This window comes from Pleurodeles waltl, chromosome 6 (assembly GCF_031143425.1).
Source record: "Pleurodeles waltl isolate 20211129_DDA chromosome 6, aPleWal1.hap1.20221129, whole genome shotgun sequence".
In the NCBI taxonomy this organism is placed as follows: Eukaryota; Metazoa; Chordata; class Amphibia; order Caudata; family Salamandridae; genus Pleurodeles; species Pleurodeles waltl.
Window position 1 is genome coordinate 1,245,113,293 of NC_090445.1, and position 24,926 is coordinate 1,245,138,218.

Here is a 24,926-nt window from a genome sequence, read left to right on the forward strand (position 1 = left end):
CCCAAGTCTCCCGATAAAAATGATACCTCACTTGTGTGGGTAGGCCTAGCGCCCGTGACAGGAAATGCCCCAAAACACAACATGGACACATCACATTTTTTGAAAGAAAACAGAGGTGTTTTTTGCAAAGTGACTACCTGTAGATTTTGGCCTCTAGCTCAGCCGGCACCGAGGGAAACCTACCAAACCTGTGCATTTTTTAAAACTAGAGACCTACGGGAATCCAAGATGGGGTGACTTGTGGGGCTCTGACCAGGTTCTGTTACCCAGAATCCATTGCAAACCTCAAAATTTGGCTAAAAAAACACGTTTTACTCATATTTCGGTGACAGAAAGTTCTGGAAACTGAGATGAGCCACAAATTTCCTTCCACCCAGCGTTCCCCCAAGTCTCCCTATAAAAAATGATACCTCTCTTGTGTGGGTAGGCCGAGCTCCCGTGACAGGAAATGCCCCAAAACGCAACGTGGACACATCACATTTTTGGAAAGAAAACAGAGGTGTTTTTTGCAAAGTGCCTACCTGTAGATTTTGGCCTCTAGCTCAGCCGGCACCTAGGGAAACCTACCAAACCTGTGCATTTTTTAAAACTAGAGACCTAGGGGAATCCAAGATGGCGTGACTTGTGGTGCTCTGACCAGGTTCTGTTACCCAGAATCCTTTGCAAACCTCAAAAATTGGCCAAAAAAACACGTTTTCCTCACATTTTGGTGACAGAAAGTTTTGGAATCAGAGAGGAGCCACAAATTTCCTTCCTCCCAGCGTTCCCCAAGTCTCCTAATAAAAATGATACCTCACTTGTGTGGGTAGGCCTAGCGCCCGCAACAGGAAATGCTCCAAAATGCAACGTGGACACATCACATTTTTTTAAAGAAAACAGAGGTGTTTTTTGCAAAGTGCCTACCTGTAGATTTTGGCCTCTAGCTCAGCCGGCACCTAGGGAAACCTACCAAACCTGTGCATTTTTTTAAACTAGAGACCTATTGGAATCCAAAATGGGGTGACTTGTGGGGCTCTGACCAGGTTCTGTTACCCAGAATCCTTTGCAAACCTCAAAAATTGGCCAAAAAAACACGTTTTCCTCACATTTTGGTGACAGAAAGTTTTGGAATCAGAGAGGAGCCACAAATTTCCTTCCTCCCAGCGTTCCCCCAAGTCTCCTAATAAAAATGATACCTCACTTGTGTGGGTAGGCCTAGCGCCCGCAACAGGAAATGCTCCAAAATGCAACGTGGACACATCACATTTTTGGAAAGAAAACAGAGGTGTTTTTTGCAAAGTGCCTACCTGTAGATTTTGGCCTCTAGCTCAGCCAGCACCTAGGGAAACCTACCAAACCTGTGCATTTTTTTAAACTAGAGCCTAGGGGAATCCAAAATGGGTGACTTGTGGGGCTCTGACCAGGTTCTGTTACCCAGAATCCTTTGCAAACCTCAAAATTTGGCTAAAAAACACGTTTTCCTCACATTTCGGTGACAGAAAGTTCTGGAATCTGAGAGGAGCCACAAATTTCCTTCCACCCAGAGTTCCCCCAAGTCTCCCGATAAAAATGATACCTCACTTGTGTGGGTAGGCCTAGTGCTCGCGACAGGAAATGCTCCAAAACGCAACGTGGACACATCACATTTTTTTAAAGAAAACAGAGGTGTTTTTTGCAAAGTGCCTACCTGTAGATTTTGGCCTCTAGCTCAGCCAGCACCTAGGGAAACCTACCAAACCTGTGCATTTTTTTAAACTAGAGCCTAGGGGAATCCAAGATGGGGTGACTTGTGGGGCTCTGACCAGGTTCTGTTACCCAGAATCCTTTGCAAACCTCAAAATTTGGCTAAAAAAACACGTTTTCCTCACATTTCGGTCACAGAAAGTTCTGGAATCTGAGAGGAGCCACAAATTTCCTTCCACCCAGCATTTCCCCAAGTCTCCCGATAAAAAATTATACTTCACTTGTGTGGGTAGGCCTAGCGCCCGCGACAGGAAATGCCCCAAAACGCAACGTGGACACATCACATTTTTTTAAAGAAAACAGAGGTGTTTTTTGCAAAGTGCCTACCTGCAGATTTTGGCCTCTAGCTCAGCCGGCACCTAGGGAAACCTACCAAATCTGTGCATTTTTTTAAACTAGAGACCTAGGGGAATCCAAAATGGGGTGACTTGTGGGGCTCTGACCAGGTTCTGTTACCCAGAATCCTTTGCAAACCTCAAAATTTGGCTAAAAAACACGTTTTCCTCACATTTCGGTGACAGAAAGTTCTGGAATCTGAGAGGAGCCACAAATTTCCTTCCACCCAGCGTTTCCCCAAGTCTCCCGATAAAAATGATACCTCACTTGTGTGGGTAGGCCTAGCGCCCGTGACAGGAAATGCCCCAAAACACAACATGGACACATCACATTTTTTGAAAGAAAACAGAGGTGTTTTTTGCAAAGTGCCTACCTTTAGATTTTGGCCTCTAGCTCAGCCGGCACCTAGGGAAACCTACCAAATCTGTGCATTTTTTTAAACTAGAGACCTAGGGGAATCCAAAATGGGGTGACTTGTGGGGCTCTGACCAGGTTCTGTTACCCAGAATCCTTTGCAAACCTCAAAATTTGGCTAAAAAACACGTTTTCCTCACATTTCGGTGACAGAAAGTTCTGGAATCTGAGGGGAGCCACAAATTTCCTTCCACCCAGAGTTCCCCCAAGTCTCCCGATAAAAATGATACCTCACTTGTGTGGGTAGGCCTAGTGCTCGCGACAGGAAATGCTCCAAAACGCAACGTGAACACATCACATTTTTTTAAAGAAAACAGAGGTGTTTTTTGCAAAGTGCCTACCTGTAGATTTTGGCCTCTAGCTCAGCCAGCACCTAGGGAAACCTACCAAACCTGTGCATTTTTTTAAACTAGAGCCTAGGGGAATCCAAGATGGGGTGACTTGTGGGGCTCTGACCAGGTTCTGTTACCCAGAATCCTTTGCAAACCTCAAAATTTGGCTAAAAAAACACGTTTTCCTCACATTTCGGTGACAGAAAGTTCTGGAATCTGAGAGGAGCCACAAATTTCCTTCCACCCAGCATTCCCCCAAGTCTCCCGATAAAAAATTATACTTCACTTGTGTGGGTAGGCCTAGCGCCCGCGACAGGAAATGCCCCAAAACGCAACGTGGACACATCACATTTTTTTAAAGAAAACAGAGGTGTTTTTTGCAAAGTGCCTACCTGCAGATTTTGGCCTCTAGCTCAGCCGGCACCTAGGGAAACCTACCAAATCTGTGCATTTTTTTAAACTAGAGACCTAGGGGAATCCAAAATGGGGTGACTTGTGGGGCTCTGACCAGGTTCTGTTACCCAGAATCCTTTGCAAACCTCAAAATTTGGCTAAAAAACACGTTTTCCTCACATTTCGGTGACAGAAAGTTCTGGAATCTGAGAGGAGCCACAAATTTCCTTCCACCCAGCGTTTCCCCAAGTCTCCCGATAAAAATGATACCTCACTTGTGTGGGTAGGCCTAGCGCCCGTGACAGGAAATGCCCCAAAACACAACATGGACACATCACATTTTTTGAAAGAAAACAGAGGTGTTTTTTGCAAAGTGACTACCTGTAGATTTTGGCCTCTAGCTCAGCCGGCACCGAGGGAAACCTACCAAACCTGTGCATTTTTTAAAACTAGAGACCTACGGGAATCCAAGATGGGGTGACCTGTGGGGCTCTGACCAGGTTCTGTTACCCAGAATCCTTTGCAAACCTCAAAATTTGGCAAAAAAAACACGTTTTCCTCATATTTCGGTGACAGAAAGTTCTGGAATCTGAGATGAGCCACAAATTTCCTTCCACCCAGCGTTCCCCCAAGTCTCCCTATAAAAAATGATACCTCTCTTGTGTGGGTAGGCCGAGCTCCCGTGACAGGAAATGCCCCAAAACGCAACGTGGACACATCACATTTTTGGAAAGAAAACAGAGGTGTTTTTTGCAAAGTGCCTACCTGTAGATTTTGGCCTCTAGCTCAGCCGGCACCTAGGGAAACCTACCAAACCTGTGCATTTTTTTAAACTAGAGACCTAGGGGAATCCAAGATGGGGTGACTTGTGGTGCTCTGACCAGGTTCTGTTACCCAGAATCCTTTGCAAACCTCAAAAATTGGCCAAAAAAACACGTTTTCCTCACATTTTGGTGACAGAAAGTTTTGGAATCAGAGAGGAGCCACAAATTTCCTTCCTCCCAGCGTTCCCCCAAGTCTCCTAATAAAAATGATACCTCACTTGTGTGGGTAGGCCTAGCGCCCGCAACAGGAAATGCCCCAAAATGCAATGTGGACACATCACATTTTTTTAAAGAAAACAGAGGTGTTTTTTGCAAAGTGCCTACCTGTAGATTTTGGCCTCTAGCTCAGCCGGCACCTAGGGAAACCTACCAAACCTGTGCATTTTTTAAAACTGGAGACCTAGGGAAATCCAAGATGGGGTGACTTGTGGGGCTCTGTCCAGGTTCTGTTACCCAGAATCCTTTGCAAACCTCAAAATTTGGCTAAAAAAACACGTTTTCCTCACATTTCGGTGACCGAAAGTTCTGGAATCTGAGAGGAACCACAAATTTCCTTCCACCCAGCGTTCCCCCAAGTCTACCGATACAAATGATACCTCACTTGTGTGGGTAGGCCTAGCGCCCGTGACAGGAAATGCCCCAAAACACAACGTGGACACATCACATTTTTTTAAAGAAAACAGAGGTGTTTTTTGCAAAGTGCCTACCTGTAGATTTTGGCCTCTAGCTCAGCCGGCACCTGGGGAAACCTACCAAACCTGTGCATTTTTGAAAACTGGAGACCTAGGGAAATCCAAGATGGGGTGACTTGTGGGGCTCTGTCCAGGTTCTGTTACCCAGAATCCTTTGCAAACCTCACAATTTGGCTAAAAAACACGTTTTCCTCACATTTCGGTGACAGAAAGTTCTGGAATCTGAGAGGAGCCACAAATTTCCTTCCACCCAGAGTTCCCCCAAGTCTCCCTATAAAAATAATACCTCACTTGTGTGGGTAGGCCTAGTGCTCGCGACAGGAAATGCTCCAAAACGCAACGTGGACACATCACATTTTTTTAAAGAAAACAGAGGTGTTTTTTGCAAAGTGCCTACCTGTAGATTTTGGCCTCTAGCTCAGCCAGCACCTAGGGAAACCTACCAAACCTGTGCATTTTTTTAAACTAGAGCCTAGGGGAATCCAAGATGGGGTGACTTGTGGGGCTCTGACCAGGTTCTGTTACCCAGAATCCTTTGCAAACCTCAAAATTTGGCTAAAAAAACACGTTTTCCTCACATTTCGGTGACAGAAAGTTCTGGAATCTGAGAGGAGCCACAAATTTCCTTCCACCCAGCATTCCCCCAAGTCTCCCGATAAAAAATTATACTTCACTTGTGTGGGTAGGCCTAGCGCCCGCGACAGGAAATGCCCCAAAACGCAACGTGGACACATCACATTTTTTTAAAGAAAACAGAGGTGTTTTTTGCAAAGTGCCTACCTGCAGATTTTGGCCTCTAGCTCAGCCGGCACCTAGGGAAACCTACCAAATCTGTGCATTTTTTTAAACTAGAGACCTAGGGGAATCCAAAATGGGGTGACTTGTGGGGCTCTGACCAGGTTCTGTTACCCAGAATCCTTTGCAAACCTCAAAATTTGGCTAAAAAACACGTTTTCCTCACATTTCGGTGACAGAAAGTTCTGGAATCTGAGAGGAGCCACAAATTTCCTTCCACCCAGCGTTTCCCCAAGTCTCCCGATAAAAATGATACCTCACTTGTGTGGGTAGGCCTACCGCCCGTGACAGGAAATGCCCCAAAACACAACATGGACACATCACATTTTTTGAAAGAAAACAGAGGTGTTTTTTGCAAAGTGACTACCTGTAGATTTTGGCCTCTAGCTCAGCCGCACCGAGGGAAACCTACCAAACCTGTGCATTTTTTAAAACTAGAGACCTACGGGAATCCAAGATGGGGTGACTTGTGGGGCTCTGACCAGGTTCTGTTACCCAGAATCCTTTGCAAACCTCAAAATTTGGCTAAAAAAACACGTTTTCCTCATATTTCGGTGACAGAAAGTTCTGGAATCTGAGATGAGCCACAAATTTCCTTCCACCCAGCGTTCCCCCATGTCTCCCTATAAAAAATGATACCTCTCTTGTGTGGGTAGGCCGAGCTCCCGTGACAGGAAATGCCCCAAAACACAACATGGACACATCACATTTTTGGAAAGAAAACAGAGGTGTTTTTTGCAAAGTGCCTACCTGTAGATTTTGGCCTCTAGCTCAGCCGGCACCTAGGGAAACCTAGCAAACCTGTGCATTTTTTAAAACTAGAGACCTAGGGGAATCCAAGATGGGGTGACTTGTGGTGCTCTGACCAGGTTCTGTTACCCAGAATCCTTTGCAAACCTCAAAAATTGGCCAAAAAAACACGTTTTCCTCACATTTTGGTGACAGAAAGTTTTGGAATCAGAGAGGAGCCACAAATTTCCTTCCTCCCAGCGTTCCCCCAAGTCTCCTAATAAAAATGATACCTCACTTGTGTGGGTAGGCCTAGCGCCCGCAACAGGAAATGCCCCAAAATGCAATGTGGACACATCACATTTTTGGAAAGAAAACAGAGTTGTTTTTTGCAAAGTGCCTACCTGTAGATTTTGGCCTCTAGCTCAGCCGGCACCTAGGGAAACCTACCAGATCTGTGCATTTTTTTAAACTAGAGACCTAGGGGAATCCAAAATGGGGTGACTTGTGGGGCTCTGACCAGGTTCTGTTACCCAGAATCCTTTGCAAACCTCAAAATTTGGCTAAAAAACACGTTTTCCTCACATTTCGGTGACAGAAAGTTCTGGAATCTGAGAGGAGCCACAAATTTCCTTCCACCCAGAGTTCCCCCAAGTCTCCCGATAAAAATGATACCTCACTTGTGTGGGTAGGCCTAGTGCTCGCGACAGGAAATGCTCCAAAACGCAATGTGGACACATCACATTTTTTTAAAGAAAACAGAGGTGTTTTTTGCAAAGTGCCTACCTGTAGATTTTGGCCTCTAGCTCAGCCGGCACCTGGGGAAACCTACCAAACCTGTGCATTTTTGAAAACTGGAGACCTAGGGAAATCCAAGATGGGGTGACTTGTGGGGCTCTGTCCAGGTTCTGTTACCCAGAATCCTTTGCAAGCCTCACAATTTGGCTAAAAAACACGTTTTCCTCACATTTCGGTGACAGAAAGTTCTGGAATCTGAGAGGAGCCACAAATTTCCTTCCACCCAGAGTTCCCCTAAGTCTCCCGATAAAAATGATACCTCACTTGTGTGGGTAGGCCTAGTGCTCGCGACAGGAAATGCTCCAAAACGCAACGTGGACACATCACATTTTTTTAAAGAAAACAGAGGTGTTTTTTGCAAAGTGCCTACCTGTAGATTTTGGCCTCTAGCTCAGCCAGCACCTAGGGAAACCTACCAAACCTGTGCATTTTTTTAAACTAGAGCCTAGGGGAATCCAAGATGGGGTGACTTGTGGGGCTCTGACCAGGTTCTGTTACCCAGAATCCTTTGCAAACCTCAAAATTTGGCTAAAAAAACACGTTTTCCTCACATTTCGGTGACAGAAAGTTCTGGAATCTGAGAGGAGCCACAAATTTCCTTCCACCCAGCATTCCCCCAAGTCTCCCGATAAAAAATTATACTTCACTTGTGTGGGTAGGCCTAGCGCCCGCGACAGGAAATGCCCCAAAACGCAACGTGGACACATCACATTTTTTTAAAGAAAACAGAGGTGTTTTTTGCAAAGTGCCTACCTGCAGATTTTGGCCTCTAGCTCAGCCGGCACCTAGGGAAACCTACCAAATCTGTGCATTTTTTTAAACTAGAGACCTAGGGGAATCCAAAATGGGGTGACTTGTGGGGCTCTGACCAGGTTCTGTTACCCAGAATCCTTTGCAAACCTCAAAATTTGGCTAAAAAACACGTTTTCCTCACATTTCGGTGACAGAAAGTTCTGGAATCTGAGAGGAGCCACAAATTTCCTTCCACCCAGCGTTTCCCCAAGTCTCCCGATAAAAATGATACCTCACTTGTGTGGGTAGGCCTACCGCCCGTGACAGGAAATGCCCCAAAACACAACATGGACACATCACATTTTTTGAAAGAAAACAGAGGTGTTTTTTGCAAAGTGACTACCTGTAGATTTTGGCCTCTAGCTCAGCCGGCACCGAGGGAAACCTACCAAACCTGTGCATTTTTTAAAACTAGAGACCTACGGGAATCCAAGATGGGGTGACTTGTGGGGCTCTGACCAGGTTCTGTTACCCAGAATCCTTTGCAAACCTCAAAATTTGGCTAAAAAAACACGTTTTCCTCATATTTCGGTGACAGAAAGTTCTGGAATCTGAGATGAGCCACAAATTTCCTTCCACCCAGCGTTCCCCCAAGTCTCCCTATAAAAAATGATACCTCTCTTGTGTGGGTAGGCCGAGCTCCCGTGACAGGAAATGCCTCAAAACACAACATGGACACATCACATTTTTGGAAAGAAAACAGAGGTGTTTTTTGCAAAGTGCCTACCTGTAGATTTTGGCCTCTAGCTCAGCCGGCACCTAGGGAAACCAAGCAAACCTGTGCATTTTTTAAAACTAGAGACCTAGGGGAATCCAAGATGGGGTGACTTGTGGTGCTCTGACCAGGTTCTGTTACCCAGAATCCTTTGCAAACCTCAAAAATTGGCCAAAAAAACACGTTTTCCTCACATTTTGGTGACAGAAAGTTTTGGAATCAGAGAGGAGCCACAAATTTCCTTCCTCCCAGCGTTCCCCCAAGTCTCCTAATAAAAATGATACCTCACTTGTGTGGGTAGGCCTAGCGCCCGCAACAGGAAATGCCCCAAAATGCAATGTGGACACATCACATTTTTTTAAAGAAAACAGAGGTGTTTTTTGCAAAGTGCCTACCTGTAGATTTTGGCCTCTAGCTCAGCCGGCACCTAGGGAAACCTACCAAACCTGTGCATTTTTTAAAACTGGAGACCTAGGGAAATCCAAGATGGGGTGACTTGTGGGGCTCTGTCCAGGTTCTGTTACCCAGAATCCTTTGCAAACCTCAAAATGTGGCTAAAAAAACACGTTTTCCTCACATTTGGGTGACCGAAAGTTCTGGAATCTGAGAGGAACCACAAATTTCCTTCCACCCAGCGTTCCCCCAAGTCTCCCGATACAAATGATACCTCACTTGTGTGGGTAGGCCTAGCGCCCGTGACAGGAAATGCCCCAAAACACAGCGTGGACACATCACATTTTTTTAAAGAAAACAGAGGTGTTTTTTGCAAAGTGCCTACCTGTAGATTTTGGCCTCTAGCTCAGCCGGCACCTGGGGAAACCTACCAAACCTGTGCATTTTTGAAAACTGGAGACCTAGGGAAATCCAAGATGGGGTGACTTGTGGGGCTCTGTCCAGGTTCTGTTACCCAGAATCCTTTGCAAACCTCAAAATGTGGCTAAAAAACACGTTTTCCTCACATTTCGGTGACAGAAAGTTCTGGAATCTGAGAGGAGCCACAAATTTCCTTCCACCCAGAGTTCCCCCAAGTCTCCCTATAAAAATAATACCTCACTTGTGTGGGTAGGCCTAGTGCTCGCGACAGGAAATGCTCCAAAACGCAACGTGGACACATCACATTTTTTTAAAGAAAACAGAGGTGTTTTTTGCAAAGTGCCTACCTGTAGATTTTGGCCTCTAGCTCAGCCAGCACCTAGGGAAACCTACCAAACCTGTGCATTTTTTTAAACTAGAGCCTAGGGGAATCCAAGATGGGGTGACTTGTGGGGCTCTGACCAGGTTCTGTTACCCAGAATCCTTTGCAAACCTCAAAATTTGGCTAAAAAAACACGTTTTCCTCACATTTCGGTGACAGAAAGTTCTGGAATCTGAGAGGAGCCACAAATTTCCTTCCACCCAGCATTCCCCCAAGTCTCCCGATAAAAAATTATACTTCACTTGTGTGGGTAGGCCTAGCGCCCGCGACAGGAAATGCCCCAAAACGCAACGTGGACACATCACATTTTTTTAAAGAAAACAGAGGTGTTTTTTGCAAAGTGCCTACCTGCAGATTTTGGCCTCTAGCTCAGCCGGCACCTAGGGAAACCTACCAAATCTGTGCATTTTTTTAAACTAGAGACCTAGGGGAATCCAAAATGGGGTGACTTGTGGGGCTCTGACCAGGTTCTGTTACCCAGAATCCTTTGCAAACCTCAAAATTTGGCTAAAAAACACGTTTTCCTCACATTTCGGTGACAGAAAGTTCTGGAATCTGAGAGGAGCCACAAATTTCCTTCCACCCAGCGTTTCCCCAAGTCTCCCGATAAAAATGATACCTCACTTGTGTGGGTAGGCCTACCGCCCGTGACAGGAAATGCCCCAAAACACAACATGGACACATCACATTTTTTGAAAGAAAACAGAGGTGTTTTTTGCAAAGTGACTACCTGTAGATTTTGGCCTCTAGCTCAGCCGGCACCTAGGGAAACCTACCAAACCTGTGCATTTTTTAAAACTAGAGACCTACGGGAATCCAAGATGGGGTGACTTGTGGGGCTCTGACCAGGTTCTGTTACCCAGAATCCTTTGCAAACCTCAAAATTTGGCTAAAAAAACACGTTTTCCTCATATTTCGGTGACAGAAAGTTCTGGAATCTGAGATGAGCCACAAATTTCCTTCCACCCAGCGTTCCCCCAAGTCTCCCTATAAAAAATGATACCTCTCTTGTGTGGGTAGGCCGAGCTCCCGTGACAGGAAATGCCCCAAAACACAACATGGACACATCACATTTGTGGAAAGAAAACAGAGGTGTTTTTTGCAAAGTGCCTACCTGTAGATTTTGGCCTCTAGCTCAGCCGGCACCTAGGGAAACCTAGCAAACCTGTGCATTTTTTAAAACTAGAGACCTAGGGGAATCCAAGATGGGGTGACTTGTGGTGCTCTGACCAGGTTCTGTTACCCAGAATCCTTTGCAAACCTCAAAAATTGGCCAAAAAAACACGTTTTCCTCACATTTTGGTGACAGAAAGTTTTGGAATCAGAGAGGAGCCACAAATTTCCTTCCTCCCAGCGTTCCCCCAAGTCTCCTAATAAAAATGATACCTCACTTGTGTGGGTAGGCCTAGCGCCCGCAACAGGAAATGCCCCAAAATGCAATGTGGACACATCACATTTTTGGAAAGAAAACAGAGTTGTTTTTTGCAAAGTGCCTACCTGTAGATTTTGGCCTCTAGCTCAGCCGGCACCTAGGGAAACCTACCAGATCTGTGCATTTTTTTAAACTAGAGACCTAGGGGAATCCAAAATGGGGTGACTTGTGGGGCTCTGACCAGGTTCTGTTACCCAGAATCCTTTGCAAACCTCAAAATTTGGCTAAAAAACACGTTTTCCTCACATTTCGGTGACAGAAAGTTCTGGAATCTGAGAGGAGCCACAAATTTCCTTCCACCCAGCGTTTCCCCAAGTCTCCCGATAAAAATGATACCTCACTTGTGTGGGTAGGCCTACCGCCCGTGACAGGAAATGCCCCAAAACACAACATGGACACATCACATTTTTTGAAAGAAAACAGAGGTGTTTTTTGCAAAGTGACTACCTGTAGATTTTGGCCTCTAGCTCAGCCGGCACCGAGGGAAACCTACCAAACCTGTGCATTTTTTAAAACTAGAGACCTACGGGAATCCAAGATGGGGTGACTTGTGGGGCTCTGACCAGGTTCTGTTACCCAGAATCCTTTGCAAACCTCAAAATTTGGCTAAAAAAACACGTTTTCCTCATATTTCGGTGACAGAAAGTTCTGGAATCTGAGATGAGCCACAAATTTCCTTCCACCCAGCGTTCCCCCAAGTCTCCCTATAAAAAATGATACCTCTCTTGTGTGGGTAGGCCGAGCTCCCGTGACAGGAAATGCCTCAAAACACAACATGGACACATCACATTTTTGGAAAGAAAACAGAGGTGTTTTTTGCAAAGTGCCTACCTGTAGATTTTGGCCTCTAGCTCAGCCGGCACCTAGGGAAACCTAGCAAACCTGTGCATTTTTTAAAACAAGAGACCTAGGGGAATCCAAGATGGGGTGACTTGTGGTGCTCTGACCAGGTTCTGTTACCCAGAATCCTTTGCAAACCTCAAAAATTGGCCAAAAAAACACGTTTTCCTCACATTTTGGTGACAGAAAGTTTTGGAATCAGAGAGGAGCCACAAATTTCCTTCCTCCCAGCGTTCCCCCAAGTCTCCTAATAAAAATGATACCTCACTTGTGTGGGTAGGCCTAGCGCCCGCAACAGGAAATGCCCCAAAATGCAATGTGGACACATCACATTTTTGGAAAGAAAACAGAGTTGTTTTTTGCAAAGTGCCTACCTGTAGATTTTGGCCTCTAGCTCAGCCGGCACCTAGGGAAACCTACCAGATCTGTGCATTTTTTTAAACTAGAGACCTAGGGGAATCCAAAATGGGGTGACTTGTGGGGCTCTGACCAGGTTCTGTTACCCAGAATCCTTTGCAAACCTCAAAATTTGGCTAAAAAACACGTTTTCCTCACATTTCGGTGACAGAAAGTTCTGGAATCTGAGAGGAGCCACAAATTTCCTTCCACCCAGCGTTTCCCCAAGTCTCCCGATAAAAATGATACCTCACTTGTGTGGGTAGGCCTACCGCCCGTGACAGGAAATGCCCCAAAACACAACATGGACACATCACATTTTTTGAAAGAAAACAGAGGTGTTTTTTGCAAAGTGACTACCTGTAGATTTTGGCCTCTAGCTCAGCCGGCACCGAGGGAAACCTACCAAACCTGTGCATTTTTTAAAACTAGAGACCTACGGGAATCCAAGATGGGGTGACTTGTGGGGCTCTGACCAGGTTCTGTTACCCAGAATCCTTTGCAAACCTCAAAATTTGGCTAAAAAAACACGTTTTCCTCATATTTCGGTGACAGAAAGTTCTGGAATCTGAGATGAGCCACAAATTTCCTTCCACCCAGCGTTCCCCCAAGTCTCCCTATAAAAAATGATACCTCTCTTGTGTGGGTAGGCCGAGCTCCCGTGACAGGAAATGCCTCAAAACACAACATGGACACATCACATTTTTGGAAAGAAAACAGAGGTGTTTTTTGCAAAGTGCCTACCTGTAGATTTTGGCCTCTAGCTCAGCCGGCACCTAGGGAAACCTAGCAAACCTGTGCATTTTTTAAAACTAGAGACCTAGGGGAATCCAAGATGGGGTGACTTGTGGTGCTCTGACCAGGTTCTGTTACCCAGAATCCTTTGCAAACCTCAAAAATTGGCCAAAAAAACACATTTTCCTCACATTTTGGTGACAGAAAGTTTTGGAATCAGAGAGGAGCCACAAATTTCCTTCCTCCCAGCGTTCCCCCAAGTCTCCTAATAAAAATGATACCTCACTTGTGTGGGTAGGCCTAGCGCCCGCAACAGGAAATGCCCCAAAATGCAATGTGGACACATCACATTTTTTTAAAGAAAACAGAGGTGTTTTTTGCAAAGTGCCTACCTGTAGATTTTGGCCTCTAGCTCAGCCGGCACCTAGGGAAACCTATCAAACCTGTGCATTTTTTAAAACTGGAGACCTAGGGAAATCCAAGATGGGGTGACTTGTGGGGCTCTGACCAGGTTCTGTTACCCAGAGTCCTTTGCAAACCTCAAAATTTGGCTAAAAAAACACATTTTCCTCACATTTTGGTGACAGAAAGTTCTGGAATCTGAGAGGAACCACAAATTTCCTTCCACCCAGCGTTCCCCCAAGTCTCCCGATACAAATGATACCTCACTTGTGTGGGTAGGCCTAGCGCCCGTGACAGGAAATGCCCCAAAACGCAACGTGGACACATCACATTTTTTGAAAGAAAACAGAGGTGTTTTTTGCAAAGTGCCTACCTGTAGATTTTGGCCTCTAGCTCAGCCGGCACCTGGGGAAACCTACCAAACCTGTGCATTTTTGAAAACTGGAGACCTAGGGGAATCGAAGATGGGGTGACTTGTGGGGCTCTGACTAGGTTCTGTTACCCAGAATCCTTTGCAAACCTCAAAATTTGGCTAAAAAAACACGTTTTCCTCACATTTCGGTGACAGAAAGTTCTGCAATCTGAGAGGAGCCACAAATTTCCTTCCACCCAGCGTTCCCCCAAGTCTCCTGATAAAAATTGATACCTCACTTGTGTGGGTAGGCTTAGCGCCCGCGACAGGAAATGGCCCAAAACACAACGTGGACACATCATATTTTTTCATAGAAAACAGTCCCTACCTGTGGATTTTGGCCTCTAGCTCAGCCGGCCCCAGGGGGGGCAGAAATGGCCTAAAATAAATTTGTCACCCACCCCTCCAACCCCCCTGCCCACCCCGGGAGCAACTTTTGCCTACGGGGTCGCTCTCCCTGCATGACATTGGTGCCCAAACAAAAAATCCCCTTTGCCTAGTGGTTTCTGCCCCCTTGGGGCAAGCAATCTGGCTTTTGAAACCCTGGGAGAGACTTCAAAGGGAAGGAAATGCATTTCCTTCCCTTTGAAGCCTCTCCGGGCCTCCCCCATGTGATCGAAAGAGAAATGCTGAGCATTTCTCTTTCGAACGCGCTGGAAGCTCTCCCCCATCGCTCTGCTTCCAGCGCGATGGGGAAGGCTCTGTGATTGTCAACGCGCGCTCGCGTGCTGACGTCTCAGGGGAGTGGGTGGGGTCGGGGGTTGAAGGTGAAGGGATTCCCCTTTCAGCCCTGACCTGTGGGGGTAGGAGGCAGCCCACGGGGGGAGCGCTAGCGCTTCCCCCGAGGGCCGGTAGCAGGACGTAATGGTTACGTCCATGGCACCACACGGGCGCTGCCATGGACGTAACCTTTACGTCCATGGCGGGGAAGGGGTTCATTGCTGACTTGCTTTAAGACTGTTTTGGAACTGTACCTGCATTTTTGAGTTTAAAAATGTTCAGGCTTGTTTGTTGGTATCTCAACAGTTTTCATCATGGTAGGTGTTGTTGTACTCATCATCCTTCCAAGGCAGTAAGCATAAACAGGCGAATCCAACAACACTTGCTAAGCCACAGCTTTCTAATTGGTTGCACATTTTCTCTCCAGCCTGAGTAAGCACTGGCTCTGCCTTCGCAAGCCTCAACCATCTGCACTCCTAGCAGCCACGGATGACATCTGCACCCTACTGGACTGTGGTGAAACAGTTGCCCTCACCCTCCTTGACCTCTCCGCAGCCTTCAACACCGTCTACCACACAACCTTGTGCACCAGACTACACAACGTGGGCATCTGCAGCAAAGCCCTGGAGTACATCTGCTCCTTCCTCACCAGCTGAGACTACAGTCTCAGGCACCCACCTTTCACCTCAAAGCCGACGCAAACCAAATGCGGGTCTCCCCAGGGCTCCTCCCTGAGCCCCACCCTCTTCAATGTCAACATGACCCCACTCGCAGAGATTGTCAGACACCACGGGCTCAACATCATCTCATACCCTGATGACTCACAGTTTATTCTCTCCCTCACTGAGAAACCATTGACAGCCAAAAGAAACTTTCACAACAAATTGAAGGCAGTCGCCAACTGGATGAGAGACAGCTGTCTCAAGCTTAACTCGGGCAAGGTGGAGATTCTCATCCTGGGCCCCTTCCCCATCTTCTGGGATGACTCCTGGTGGCCCAATGCCCTCAGAACGGCCCCATCTCCTACTGACCATGCATGCAACCTCGACATCATTCCCGACTCCTCACTTTCCATGGCCCGCCAAGTCAATGTCGCTTCTTCGTCATGGTTCCACACTTTCTGCCTGCTCTGGAAGATCTTGAAGTGGATCCCGATCAACATGAGAAAAACAGTCACCCAGGCAATCTATGCCAGAAGCAACAAGACACTCCAAACAAGACTCCAGAGAATACAGAATTCTGCTGCCAGACTGATCCTGGACATCCCCCCCACAGCCACATCTCCACCCACCTGAGAGACATACACTGGCTTGCTGTCAACAAACGCATCACTTTCAAACTCCTGACACACGCGGAAAAGGTTCTTCACAACATTGGACCTGCCTACCTTACCAACTACCTCTCCTTTGACACACCCTCTGCTCAACTGGCCCTCGCCATCATCCCCAGAATAGGAAAAAACAGAGCTGGAGGAAGATCCTTCTTCCTCACCTGGAACATGATGCCGCACTACCTCAGGCAGCCCCCCTCACTGGCTCAGTTCAGGAAGGACTTCAAGATCTGGCTCTTTATATGACACATGTCCCCCATCTAGCACCTTGAGCTGATAAGTTGCACTCTATAAATGATTGATTGATTGCCTGCCATGAGGACACTAATCAGGGTAAACCCTCAAAGAACCCTATGCAGTTTGTAAACTGTTAAAGATTCCTGCCTAATTAATGCTGACTTTCACCTGGCCCAAGTTGTGCTGTGCTCCTGAATTGAAGGGATGCCTCCAGTGACCAACTGTGAGTAATATACAGGAACCTTCACTGACTGTGCAGAGTGGAGAAGTGTGGAGTGGAACTGTAACCTTCAAACTCTATCTCTTTGAAGTGTCTAATCCAATATTTGTTATTTGTGTCTCACTTAAATTAGAAGTTAATGTTTCATTTGACTAAATTGGTGTAGATGCTTTACTCGATAAAGCCTACCATTTCATCCCAAGTCACTAACAGAGGTGAGACTCAGTTATCTCTAGCAGACAGCCTGTGCCTGATTAGGAGCTAGTTTATCGAGGTGAGAGTAAAACTTTCTCCTCCATAAAAAAGGTCTTGTCATAATTTCACTGGTACACCAAAATAATGCATCCTGATCAGAAGCAGATCAATTTTCCGTCACACATAACAAATATACAGCTATTCCATGAGCAGTAGTTCATGAAGCCCTCCCACATGTAGCTACAAAACTGGCAGCAGTAGTCCATGCTTCCTTACTCACACCTTCAGAAGCACAGACACAGACAAGGTATGCAGCTGCCATTCAAGCTTCTCTAACAAATTTGGAATAGAGATACTATAGTCAATAATAGATAAACTAACAAAAACACTCACAATGACTATGGGAAAGGCATCGGAGCAAGCTCTCGTGTCATACAGAACTCTGAAAGTGCCACAGCAGCAGGGAACCCTTCTTCCTCAAAAATAACTAATACTGCAAGAACAAAAGCCAGGCCACCAGCCCTCACACATATTGATATGTTCAGTGTTGCACATACATAGAATGGGATCATCACATGCAGTAGTTCTTTATTGACACCTTCACAAACACACTCATCTTAAACCTATACTTGGTGCTTCAGGGTTCTTTGCTCACAGTTAACAGCACCAAGATTCACCAATATGCTGAAAGTGATGCCTTCCTGCACAAAAACAATCCTTAGAGGCATATTACTCTTTCTTTTTGTCCTGCAGAAGGCAGCACACATGGAAAAATAAATAAATGAGGAGAAATAAAGAAATTTCTCCTCATTACACCTCTGTAGGTGCTCCATTTTAGAACTAATCCAGGTTTACAACTCTTTGTAAATTGGGATTTAGTTCAAGATACACGGGTGGATGCATGGGAACTCCCCTTCTCCACCCAGGTAGCGCCTACCAGATGCAATAGAATGCAAGGCAGTGTCATGCTCTGCCTTGTGTTACTTTGCATTTACTAAACCACACAAACAAACAGCTTTGTGTGGTTAAGTAAATCACATTTAAGGACTTACATTGCCTTGTGATTAATTACTTCATGCAAGGACAATGCATGCCCTTACTAAATATGCCCCTAAGTGATTTACCCAGAATTACTTGATATAGACTTGACTCCGAAACTTGAACCAGGTCCCCCATCTCAAAAGTTTTCACCTCTGGCGATAAAGCCACATTCTCACCCTATTAAGCAGCTTTAACTTAAGTAGTAGAAAAACTTCTAAGCGGGTCCATTCTCTTTTGTTTTTCTTTTGTTATTTTATGTAAATGTGTTGTACAATATATGAGTAATCAGACAAAAAGTCCAACAGAAAAATGTATAGGTATCTTTGAAAGCTCCCAGAATTTGATAATACCCACAGACCTCAGAATTTTACTTTAAACTTGAAATCGGAATGACTGTAAATTGCTCAACAACTTATTGTATCTGCCATTTTCTGATATCTGCAAATCCTGATGAAGTTCCCAAATTCTGCTTGAAAAAATCTGTAGAGGAAGGATGGGAATATGATACGTTCAGCAACAGCAAGCTAGCTCTAGAAGGGTGGAAGGGACATTTTTCAGCAGAAGAATTGGGCCAGTTTGACCATGGAGCCTCCAAACTTAAGGTTAGTGAACCAATATGTAGTGCTTAGCCTGTAAATCAAACAATGCCAGTGTCCAAAGCTCTGCTCAGAAGCTTGTGGCTGGTGCAATTAAATATAGGCGCTCTGAATATCAGCGCTGTGTACTCTGAAATCATCTCATGCCTCTTTAATCCACTACCAAACACTCTCTGTCCCTTTATCTCATGTTTGCTAGTTCCTGCTTTCTCACTTTGTAAGGGTTTGCCATCTTTCTCCTCATCCACCATTCTGCTTTGTGTGTTTTCCCTCTCTCACTATTGTTCCATGTCCATTGTGAAAAAATAAGTGCCAGGCCACACAAAATGAGTGTCATTTGCCTGGACGGGCAAGTACCGGCTCAATTTAAGCACTGCCAAAACATAGATTTTTCTATTCACTAACAAATCTATAGTGGGATGGCATTAATTTCCCCCCTAACATATGACTGATCCTTATACTGTACCAGTATGCTAAGCAAGGTAGTGGTATTATTGTTTCAAATCTTATTAATTTGTGAATGTGTGTTTTTTACCTAGACATTGGATCCAAACCTCAAACCCAATCCAAACCTAAACTTTCTTTTTGTAAGTATTCATTAAATGTGCCGTCCTTGTGAAATCAATGCAAACAAAAAAAAACTTAAAAGAGGCTTAGAGCCCGCCCATTACTTACCATTGATTGGCTCCCATTTCACTCTCATTTCCTTTCTTCCTGTTGGTCAGTGCCTTGTCCTGCCTCCAACTTCCTGCTCATCTTCATGTCTTTTTCATTGCTGTGGAGCTTGGCCCAAGTACTGCTTCTTGCACCCAGTGTCCTTCCACTGGCCACTCACTTGTGACATACTTTATTTTTTATTTGCTTTCCAGCATCCACATTCTGTTTGTTGCTTGCTTGCCACTATCACCACCTCATTTTCGTCGCTGTATGCCCGTTCAGATTTTGTTGCTGGCCTGTCCCTCCCTTTCACAGGCATGAGGATATTAAGTGATTTGCCAATAATCACAGGCCGTTGAGCCAGCGCCAAGACTCGAACCTGGTTTCCCAGCTGCAAAGTCAGCAGGTCTAGTTGTAACACTTGAGCCTCTCCCTGCTCAGCTTTTGAGCTAGCTACACTTTGACACACTGGTAACTGGAGTGGGCATTTGTTCAAGTTTATACATTGTATATTAATTGTAGGGACAATTTAAACTTTTTTGTACACATGGTTTACTTTAAACTTTGCAGTATCGGCATTGTTTGCTGCTTGCCTGTCCCTACCACGACCTCACTCTCATCACTGTATGACCTTTCCCCACTGCATATTCTGTTTTATATAGCACAAAGTCCACCTCTTTACATGAGTACCAGTTACATTACACAAGGACCCATTAATTTTTAAAGGCATGAGGAGATTAAAGCCCTCATTATGACACTGGTGGTAAATCCCGCTTACCTCCATGCTGACTGCCGCCAACAAACTGCTGGCGCAGCGGATTATCGCTACCAATATTATGACACACACATAGCAATCCGTCAATATACAGCCACACACACAAGTCCGCCAGACTGGCGGCAGCAAAACCCATACCGTTACGCCAACAGAACTGCGCCCACAGCATTATGGCCCACGAATCACTGTGGTGGACATTCAACTGCGGTAAACCATTGGCGCTACATATCGCCACGCTCAAAATACACACACACATACAAAACAACACCACATTGGACAATTCAAACTACACACCACACCCACACCACTATAAAACACACACACACACTACCCATGACCCTGTATGACTAACAAAAATTGCCAACTGAGAGAGATAGACCAAGAACGCCCACAGATCCAGAGCCACATAACACCATCACCCATACACTATCCATGTACCTTACAGCACACACCCCAACACAGCACCCCACACACCCTCACACACACTGCTCACACTACACCCATGGCACCACAAAGACACCCCAGGTTTTTAGAGGAGGAGCTAAGGGTCATGGTGGAGGAAATTATCCCGGTAGAGCCACAGCTATTCGGATGACAGGTGCAGCAGGCATCCATTGCTAGGAAGATGGCGCTATGGCGGAGAATCGTGGACAGGGTCAACGCCGTGGCTCAGCACCCCAGAACAAGGGATGACATTAGGAAGAGGTGGAACGACCTACGGGGGAAGGTGCGTTCCACAGCAGTAAGACACCAAATAGCTGTACAGAGGACTGGTGGTGGACCCCCACCTCCTCCCCCACAACTAACAACATGGGAGGAGTAAGTCTTGGCAATCATGTATCCAGGGCCTGGCAGGAGTAGCAGGAGGACTGGACTCTGATAAGTCAAATCTTTATTATTAACACCCCCCTACCTGCATGCCATCACAAACCCCCACCTGTACCCTCACCCCATCACTCCACCACCTCACATACACCCCACTATCACAACCCACCCATCCCAATACCAAGCCCTGCATGTAACACAAATGCACGAACCCCCATCCCAGACCTGCATGGACACCCACCACTAAAGCATGCACACTAGAAACAATCACCTAGCCCACCAAATGAATACTCACACAAGTCAAAGCTGCCAGGGCAATCACAACCATAGAGGGTAACACGCCCATGCACAAGATGTCACACGCAGAAACAATAACACTGCATTTACATCCCCACAGGTCCCCCACCCAGCATCACCGGAGAGGAGGTGCCAGCAACATCCAGTCCCCCCACAGAAGAGGCCCACAGTGTTGACAGCAGCTCTGGATGCCTGGATCTGGATGACCAACCTGGCCCATCAGGGACCTCAGGACTGTCGGTTACCCAGCACAGTCCCATACCACCACAGAGCCTCCCCCTCAGGAAACACCAGCACAGCACCCACCCAGCGGGCCCATACCTCTTTCCCTAGAATACGTCAATCAGCAGTGTGTCCACCACTACAGGGACCCAAGGGCGTCCCACAAACACAGGACAATCAGGGACCTGGGGTCAGTGGCAGTGGGTACACGGTTCAGGGGACAGAGGCACAGGACAACAGGGAAGCTGGGAGGACTGCTGCGTGACAGGGGGAGGACAGGCCCACGGAACCGACTCTCCAGGAGGCACTTGCAGGGAGCCTGGGAGCATATCACCATTCCCAGGAGATGATGGGCCAGATACTGGACAAGTTGCAGGAGACCCAGCGGCTGCAGGAGGGACAGTACCTGGGGATCAGGGAGGACCTGAAGGACATCAACACCGCCGTTGGCACCATTGCAGGGGTACTGGCAGACATGGCCACACCATGAGGGAGGCAGTGGCACACCACTGGGCCCCTGACACTAGCCACACCGATGAACAGCCCGCTAGAGGACAGGAGGCCCCGCCACAGGCCCAACAGGCCACTAGCACCCCTTCCCTTGCAGAAGGAGAACCACCCCACAAACAGTCCCTGCGATCCAGGCAGAAGCCAGAGACTATTGCCAAGACCCCCACCAGGAAATAATACTCTTCTGATTGTCATCCTTGTTTCCTACTCTGTCACGCTGTCCACCTTGAACTGCCATTGCTCCCCTTTCTATGCCCCTTTGGACAATGCACCTGTGATACAAATAGACTGGACTCTATCCCTGACTTTCCTCCACCATTACCCTAGCCCATTGCACATCCCCCTCTACTCGTTGGCACTTAAATAAATACCATTAAAAAAAAATACAAGTATGGAGTCTGGCAAATGATTGAACTATGTATTTGTTTAATAAGCTTTAAACACTGCAATACAAATGTACAGGAATGTATACATAGGAATGACCTGTAGTAGGCTGCAGTCAACACACCAGGAGCCAGAGTGGGGCACAGATATCTGAAAATAGAGATGCCAAAGGGTACAGTAAGTGGCCATAGAATTGGGAGAATCAGGCTGCCATGCACGATGTCAAACACAAAACTGTCAATGTAAAGTGAAGTTACAGTGTCTTACCTGTGTTTCACTGGAATTATTGTCGTATTATTGCTGTTCTGTTGTCCCCATCCTCATCCTCTGCCTCCTCATCTTCACTGTCCACACGGTCCACTGCTGCCACACGGCCATCTCCAGACTCATCCTCCTGCAGAAAAGGCACATGGCGTCTCAAGGCAAGGTTATGCAACATGTAGCTTGCCACGATGATCTGGCAGACCTTCTTGGGTGAGTAGTATAGGGATCCACCAGTTAGATGGAGGCAATGAAACCTGGCCTTCAGGAGGCCAAAGGTCCTCTCGATAATCCTTCTTGTCCACCCATGTGCTTCAATGTAACATTCCTCTGCCCTTGTCCTGGCATTCCTTACTGGGGTCAGTAGCCATGAGAGGTTGGGGTAACCAGAGTCACCTGCAAATATCGAGGGACAACTGTTAGCCACACACTCACACTTAGGGCCCACACCATACCCATATGCCAACATCCACTGGGTGGTAACCAGGGCTCACCTATTTGCCACATCCTGTGACTCTGGAGTTGGCCCATCACATTTGGGATGCTGCTATTCCTCAGGATAAAGGCATCATGCACAGACCCAGGATATTTTGCATTGATGTGGGAGATGTACTGGTCCACCAGGCACACTATCTGCACATTCATCGAGTAAAGGCTCTTTCTATTTCTGAACAACTGTTCATTTCTCCGGGGGAGGGGGACAATTCCAATATGTGTACCATCAATAGCCTGGGTAATGTTGGGGATATGTCCCATTGCATAGAAGTCTGCTTTTACTGTGGCCAAATCCTCTACCTGGTGAAATACGATGTAGCTGCACATGTGTTTTATCAGGGCGGCCAACACTCTGGTCAGCACCATTGAGAACACTGGCTGTGACATTCCTGCTGCCAAGCCCACTGTCACTTGGAATGAGCCAGTTGCCAAGAAATGGAACACAAATAGGACTTGCACAGGAGGGGGGATCCCTGTGGGGTGACGGATATCAGATATCAGATCAGGCTCCAATTAGGCACATAGCTCTGTGATTTTCGCCCTGTCTAGTCTATAGGTGAGGATGATGTGCCTGTCCTCCATAGTTGCCAAGTCCACCAGGGGCCTGTACACGGGGGGATGTCTCCATCTCCTATTCATCGGCATTGGTTGTAATCTAGGAGGCAAAACGGTGAGCTGGTCAGTATTTGTCATTTCCAAACACTACACTGCATTGCATGTTGTGACTGTAACAGTATATTGTTGTATAAGCGCAAATGGTGCATATGTGTACTGTGATGCAGTTAGGTGCCATAGCCTGCCCCTCCTGAAATGGCATCCACCTGTCCTGTGTGGATGGACATGTGGAAATAAGATAATTCCGCTGATGTTCTGCGCTGTTGCGGGAGGCGGTCGAGAACCACCGTGCAACTCCTCATTGGTTGTTATTGGGCCCTATGGGTTACAGTGGCCAATGGTGACGGTACGCACTGCCGCGGACGTGACTGCAATTTTCTATCTGTTCACTCACTTGCTACCTGACCTTCAACAAGAGGTGACCTTCACTGCAAGTGCTGCTGTGACCTGGGTCTGGAACCGACCATCGCTCGTGTCACTGGGGAAAGGGCCCTGCCTTCACCGCTGTGGAGTTGGAGAGACTAGGGGATGGGGTCCTACCCCAGTACCGAATGCTGTATGGGCCTTCAGACCAACAGGTGAGTACACTGTGAGCACGATGTATGGGGTATGAATGCATGGAGTGCTGTGTGTGAAGGCCTCGTGTAAGGGGGGTTAGTGGAAGGGTCCTGGGCAGCGTACTGCATGTATGGTGGGCAATGTCTGTGTGTTAGAGGATGTGAGGGCTATGGTGAGACATGAGTGTAACAGGCCAGACAGTCTGACTGATACCTTTTTCTCTGTGTATTTTTCTGCAGGCCAGCGCCCATCAGAAAAAGGTATATGGCGTGCCATCGCCAAGGAGGTGCGGACTCTGGGGGTCTATTGCAGGCAGAGCACCCACTGTTGTAAAAGGTGGGAGGACCTGAGACGCTGAGCAAGGAACACAGTGGAGGCCCAGCTGGGGATGGCCTCCCAACGAGGAAGGGGGGCCCGTCAAACCCTGACCCCTCTGATGGCCCGCATACTGGAGGTGGCCTATCCGGAGCTGGAGAGGCACTTGAGGGCATCACAGCAGCCACAAGGGGGAGAGTACAGTTTCTCAGTACACTACTTGCGCATGGTGGGGTGGTCTCCGGGTTGGGGATGTGAGCCTGTGGGTGCTCCTAGTCCATGCCGGACATTGCAGGGTAGGTTCCATGTTGGGCAGGGTATGATGTGAACCACCTCCTACCAAGCTAGTAGGCATCCACTACTGGGCAGGGGTCTGTGGGTCTCAGGTATGGTGCTATTGGCGTTAAGTATTCCTGTCCATGGGCTGGTGACTAGCATTGTGACTGTTAGTACATTGCCTAGTGCGTAGGGCTGTTCCCTGTGTGTGTGTGTGCTTTGTACACCAACGGTGGTGTTGTTGCCACCATTGACCAAGGGTATCCTTTGTCTCTCCCTCCCTTTTTGTTTTGTCACCCTGTCCTTCTGTGCATTAGCATCATCTGGCGGAGGAGCAGCGGCACCGGCGATGGAGGGTTCTGCATCCCACATGGCCCTGGAGGCTGAATCCACCGACGGAGAGGGCACCAGTGGGACAGAGGGTGAGGGGAGAACCATAGCGG